Below are 5,862 nucleotides of genomic sequence, written 5' to 3'. Positions count from 1 at the left end.
GGTAGTTTGCCATTTCCTTCTCTAGTTCATTTTACAGAGGAGGAAACTGAGGCAAACAGGGTTAAGTGACTTGCCGAGGGTCACACAACTGGTAAATGTCTGAGGCCAGATTTGAACTCGTCTTCCTAACTCCAAGTCCTGGAGTGGATACTCCATCACCTAGTTGTCCCACAAATAACATATGGATGGGATAAACTGGGGGTAGGCTAAGAAGGAAGGCACTAAGATTAAGTAGGACTGGAACAGGTTTTTTTCGGAAAGTGGGATAATGAGAGAAATGCATGAATTATTGTCTGAGAGCCAACTGTAGTCTCTAAGAAATAAAAAATGAAGGTCAAACATTGCTGTTGAATGTCCATATCATTCTAAGTCTCTCAGTCTCTGGGGAAAGCAATCACTAAATGTAAGAGATGAGATTGTATTTTGTTTCTCCTCATTCTCAGGACTCAACTCTGGTTTCTCTGAAGCTGTTGGACATAATGGAAAGAGGAGTGGACTTGGAGGCAGAGAATCTAGGTCCCAGCCCTGATTCTCCTACTTTAGTACCTTTGTGATTCTAGGCAGTGAGTCAGCCCTCCTGGGCCTCAAGGCTTCTCATCTGAAAACTGAGGAGGTGGACTTAGAGATCACTTCCCCTTGCTTCTTTTCCCTCACAAAATAGACTTTTACTTCCATCCTCTCCCTCCCCGGGTGGAACCAGCAGTCAAGAGCTTTCCAGCACATTTATCTGCCAATTTCCTCTTCACTATTAATAATTAGTCAGCCTGACGTTGTCTCTATCAGGTCCCCAGCTCGATGAGACACACAGGGCCATGGCAACGGATCGTGATGTCACCAGCCCATCAGCTGTGATTCAATGCCTGGATCAGGTAGAGGGGACAGATAGAAGAGAAAGCTGCCTGCGCAGGTGGAAATGTGCTTATTCATTTTTTCCCTCTGACACAGATGGCTGCAGCACCTGGAGGTCCGTCACAAAAATTGAGAATCTGAAGGGGCTTGAAGGCACCTTCCACCCTATGCAGACCCCTGGGGGACCCCCGGTACTTCCATAGCATCTGCTCTGGTGGCAGAAATGACCAATGATTAGTGGCTTTGGCATCCAAAGATCTGGATTTAGATTCCATTTCTGCTACTTAATAGCTGTGTGACCTTGGGCAAGTGATTTTACTTCTCTGTGGCTCAGTTTCCTCCTCTGTAAAATGAGGAGTTGATGATCTCTAAGGGTCCTTGTGGCTCTAAATCCTATGACTGTGATCTTTTAAAAAATGTTTTCAAATATTTTACTTTTTTCTAATTACATGTAAAAACAATTTTAAAAAATAATATTTTCCCTCCAATTACATATAAAAGAATTTTTAAAATTAATTTTAAAAAAATTTGAGTTCTAAATTCTCTCTCCCCCCCACCCATGAGAAGGCAGGCACAGGTTATACATGTGCAATCATGTAAAACATTTTCATATTAGTCAATGACTGTGATCTTAACCTGCTAGAAGAAAATAAGCATTTAAGTGGCTACTATGTGCCTGGAATTATGGCAAGCACTTTACAAATATTATCTTATTTGATCCTCACAATAAACCAGGGAGGTAGATTCTATTTTTAGTCCTATTTTACAGTTGGGGAAACTGAGGGACACTGCAGTTAAAGACTTGCCCAGGGTCACACAGCTGGGAAGTGTTTGAGGCTGAATATGAACTCAAGTCTTGCTAACTTCAGACCCAGTGCTCTGTTCACTGCAACATTTAGTTTTTGTTGTTGTTAGTCCTATCAATTGTGACCCCATTTAGAGGGAGTTTTTTTGGTAAAGATACTGAAGTGGTTTGCCTTTTCCTTCTCCAACTCATTTTACAGTTGAGGAAACTGAGGCAAAAAGAGTTAAGTGACTGGCCCAGGGTCACCCAGCTGCATCTGAGGCCAGATTTGAACTCATGAAGATGAGTCTTCCTGACTCCAGGTCCAGCACTCTATGTACTGCACTACCTGGCTACCCCACAATCTAGCTACCAGGACATAATAAAAGTTACAGACAAGGCCCCTTCTCTCCAGGAGCTGACATCCTAGGTGAGCAACCAGAAATACGCCTATAAACCAAATAAAGAGCAACTGGGTGGTCCCACCCATGGGTGTCAGAGGAACATCTCTGGGTTTAAATTAGGATGAAAACTGTTGATGCTAGCAAACACATGACTGAACTGACAACATTGCCTATTTCTCTTTTTTAAGGGCCCTCTAAGTGACACATTCTATAGAGTAAGGTGAGATTTCCTTTATCTGCTCCCCTGTTTTCTAAGTGAGGTTTAAGTAAGGGGGACAAAAGACAGACTCCAGGCCAGTTAATGGACTGTTACTTGTAGTAGTCTAGTTACCTGGGTTGATGGATGACTCAACCCAGAGCCCCGGCCTTGCTAGTTACCAAAGGGAAGGGAAAGTCTACCTGACCCAGGATGGGGGAAACATGGTTAGGAAGCAGTCGACGTGCGAATGACCTGAGGGTTTAGCTCAAAATGAGTCAGCCATGTGATGAGAGAGCCAAAAATAGCTAATTTGATTTTAGGCTGGATTAAGAGAAGTACAATGAAGAGAAGTGGTGTGGAGTAAATGGAGGATCAGATTCAGAGTTAAGAAGAGCTGGGTTGGAGTTCTCACTTTTGTCATGTGCTGACTGTTCGATCCCGGACAAGTCACAATCTCTCAGGATTCCCAGGCAATTCTCCAAGACTCTTGTGGCAGAGAACTGATCTGAGTTGATAGGGGAAACTATTCACCCGAAGTTTCCAACACTGATGAAATAACAGATCCAATTAAAGAGGAAAAAAGAAGAATGAACAGAATGAGAAATGTTAGAGCTCATAGGGAGCATAGAACTGAAGTCGGAAAGATATTTTGAGGTCTTATCCACCTGCCTTATTTTATAGGTGAAATTGAGGTGTAGAGATTCAAACCTGGGTCCTCTGACTCCACATTCAATTGTCTTTCCACTCTACCATGTCGCCTCCCGAAAGGTTTGACTTTCCCCAGTTGTAGTCTGGCAGTTAGTTGGTGCAATGGATAGAGCACTGGATTTGGAGACAGGAAGATCTGAGTTCCGATGGGACTCCAGATACTTCCTTACATGCTATGTGACCATAGGCAGGTCACTTAACTTATCTGTCTCAGTTTCTTCATCTATTAAATGGGGATAATAATATCCCCTACTTCTGAGGGTTGTTGTGAGGATAAAATGAAATGATATTTGTAAAGCACTTTGCAAACCTTGAAATACCAACAGATATGCTAACTATTAGTGATGCTAACTATAACTACCAATAGTCATGCTAATTATCAGTTATGCTAATAATAGGCATGCTAATTGTTAGTTATGCTAATTATACTAACAATAGTTATGCTAATTAGTAGTTATGCTAACTATGGCTAACAATAGTTATGCTAATTATTTTTAGTCATAGTCAGAAATCTCGGAAGACTAGACCACATCACTTATCTAGAAGTCAATGGTTTTCCAGTCCAAAGAGCAGTGTTTGGTGAAGGGTAAGGCCATAGTTCTACTGACCTCTGCCCAGGCCAGACCACATTTTCAACTTTGTGTTAAGTTTTGTCCACTGTGTTTTAGGAAGAGCACTGTAAGTTGGAGTGTATCAGGAAGGAAGCAATGACAATGGCTCTAGGGACTGGAGGATATGCCATATTAGGAATGAATGAAGGATCTGGGATGTTTACCACCAACAGGAGAAGCAAATGTGCAGCAGAACTCCAAACATCTTCAAGTGTTGAAAAAGCCATCATCTAGGAAGAAAAGTGGTTATTTGTAATGCTTCATCCTAGAGGTTAGAATTGGGATTAACTAATCAATCAATAAGTGTTTATTAAGCTACTAGGTGCTCGGGGCAGCTAGGTGGCGCAGTGGAGGGAGTGCCAGGCCTGGAGTCAGGAAGACTCATCTTCCTGAGTTCAAATCTGGCCTCAGACACTTCTTAGCTGTGTAAGCCTGGACAAGTCACTTAATCCTATTTGCCTCAGTTTCCTCATGTGCAAAATGAGCTGGAGAAGGAAATGGCAAACTGCTCCAGTATCTCTGCCAAGAAAACCCCACATAATGTCGCAAAGAGTTGGACATGACTGAAAAATGATTAAACAACAACAATTGCTACTATGTGCTAGGCACTGGGGAGACAGATAAAGACAAAGATACAATCCCTGCTCTCAAAGAGCTTTCATTCTAATGAGACCAATGGATAGAAGTTTTGACTCAATATGAAGAAGGATTCCATAATAATTCTAGCTGTCTCAAAATGGACTGAACTTCCTTGAGTGGTAATAAATTTCCTGTTACTGTGGTTATGTGTAAGGCAGAGGTTGGATGATTGTTAGGGATATTGTAAGTGGCATCAATGCTGTGGGTAGAAGCTTGACTTGCTTTCCTCTGAGATTTCTTCCTACTCTCCAATTCTATAAGCTTATAAGGAGGCCCAGAAGTCATAGTTTTTGAGCTCAAAAGTATTAGTCAGCAAAATCCTGCATATTTCCTGTTTTCACCCCCAATATTCTTGATTTGTTCATATCTACAATAGGACACTTTGGCATGAAGTGATATTTAATGCTTGGGAATAGGGGAGAGACTCAATCAGAGGTGCCATGATAAATAGAGTTCTGAGTGAAGGAAGTTAGGAGCACAGTAGATTTACGGACTTCATATAGAAATATGACTGACCCAGTAAGGCTGGGAACATCTGGTTTCTTAGCCTGGAATCTTCTGCTTCTCACTGCCTAATTTCTTTCCCAGGTCACCTACTCTGCTTAGTCAAGACTATTCATGAGTCTAAACCTGGTCTTTCCACCGTGACTTCCCTATTATTTGACCCTTATAAGCCCTTGGGTTCTACCTAGTTCAATACGCTCATTCTGGACTGAAGCTCCATCCACGTAAAACTAGGTTCCAAATTATTTTAGCTGCTGCCCGGTCTGGAGCCCCATAGGACTCCCAATAACAATTTTCCCACATCCGATGCTTGCTTGCAGCTCAGGTCTCTTTGGACTGAATTTATAGCTGGAAACTAGGAAAAGAAAATTGCAGAAGTAGACCCTATCTATAGTAATGAGGATCAGATACCATTATTCTCATTTTGTTGGATTGTGGATTGAGGAGGCAAGGTCGGTGTCTGCCTTTCACCCCTGGCAGAGTCAAATTATGCTCTTGGCATATTCCAACTACTTGACAAAACAAATAAGGGATCATACTAGGAGCCCAGCTCTCCTGGGACATAGACAGAGGGGCTGAGCCCTTCTCAGTTCCCTATGGATGGAGCCTCCAGGGAGGCTAGCATGTGAAGATAAGGAATAATTAGATAGAGGAGTTTCCTTATCCTGCCTTGCTCTTCTGGATAATTCACCTCAATAGTACTCACTCTGGTTATCTCAGAATCAAGATCACTATTATTAGCAGGTACTGTTATGCTTATCTACCTATCTATGTACCTATCCATCCATCCATCTATCTATCCATCCATTTATCAATCTATCTATCCATCCATCTATCATCTACCTATCTATCCATCCATCCATTCATCCATCTATCTACCCAGCTATCTACTTGCTTATTTTTTTTTAAAGTTCACAAGATCACAGACATAGAGTTAAAAGAAAACTCAGTGGATATTTAGTCTGCCCTCCTAATTTCACATTTGAGGAAAGAGACCCAGGGAGGTTAAGTGACTTATCCAAAGTCCCACAGGCAGTAAGTATCAGAGGCAGAATTTGAACCTAGGTTCTATGATTTCAGAATCAATGGTCCTTCCCCTGCTATTAATAATAGAAGTTTTAGGGGCAGCTAGGTGGCGCAGTGGATAGAGCACCAGCCCTGAAG

Source organism: Vombatus ursinus, unplaced genomic scaffold, assembly GCF_900497805.2.
Source record: "Vombatus ursinus unplaced genomic scaffold, bare-nosed wombat genome assembly UNPS02014778.1, whole genome shotgun sequence".
Lineage (NCBI taxonomy): Eukaryota > Metazoa > Chordata > Mammalia > Diprotodontia > Vombatidae > Vombatus > Vombatus ursinus.
This window is presented reverse-complemented; position numbering follows the sequence as displayed.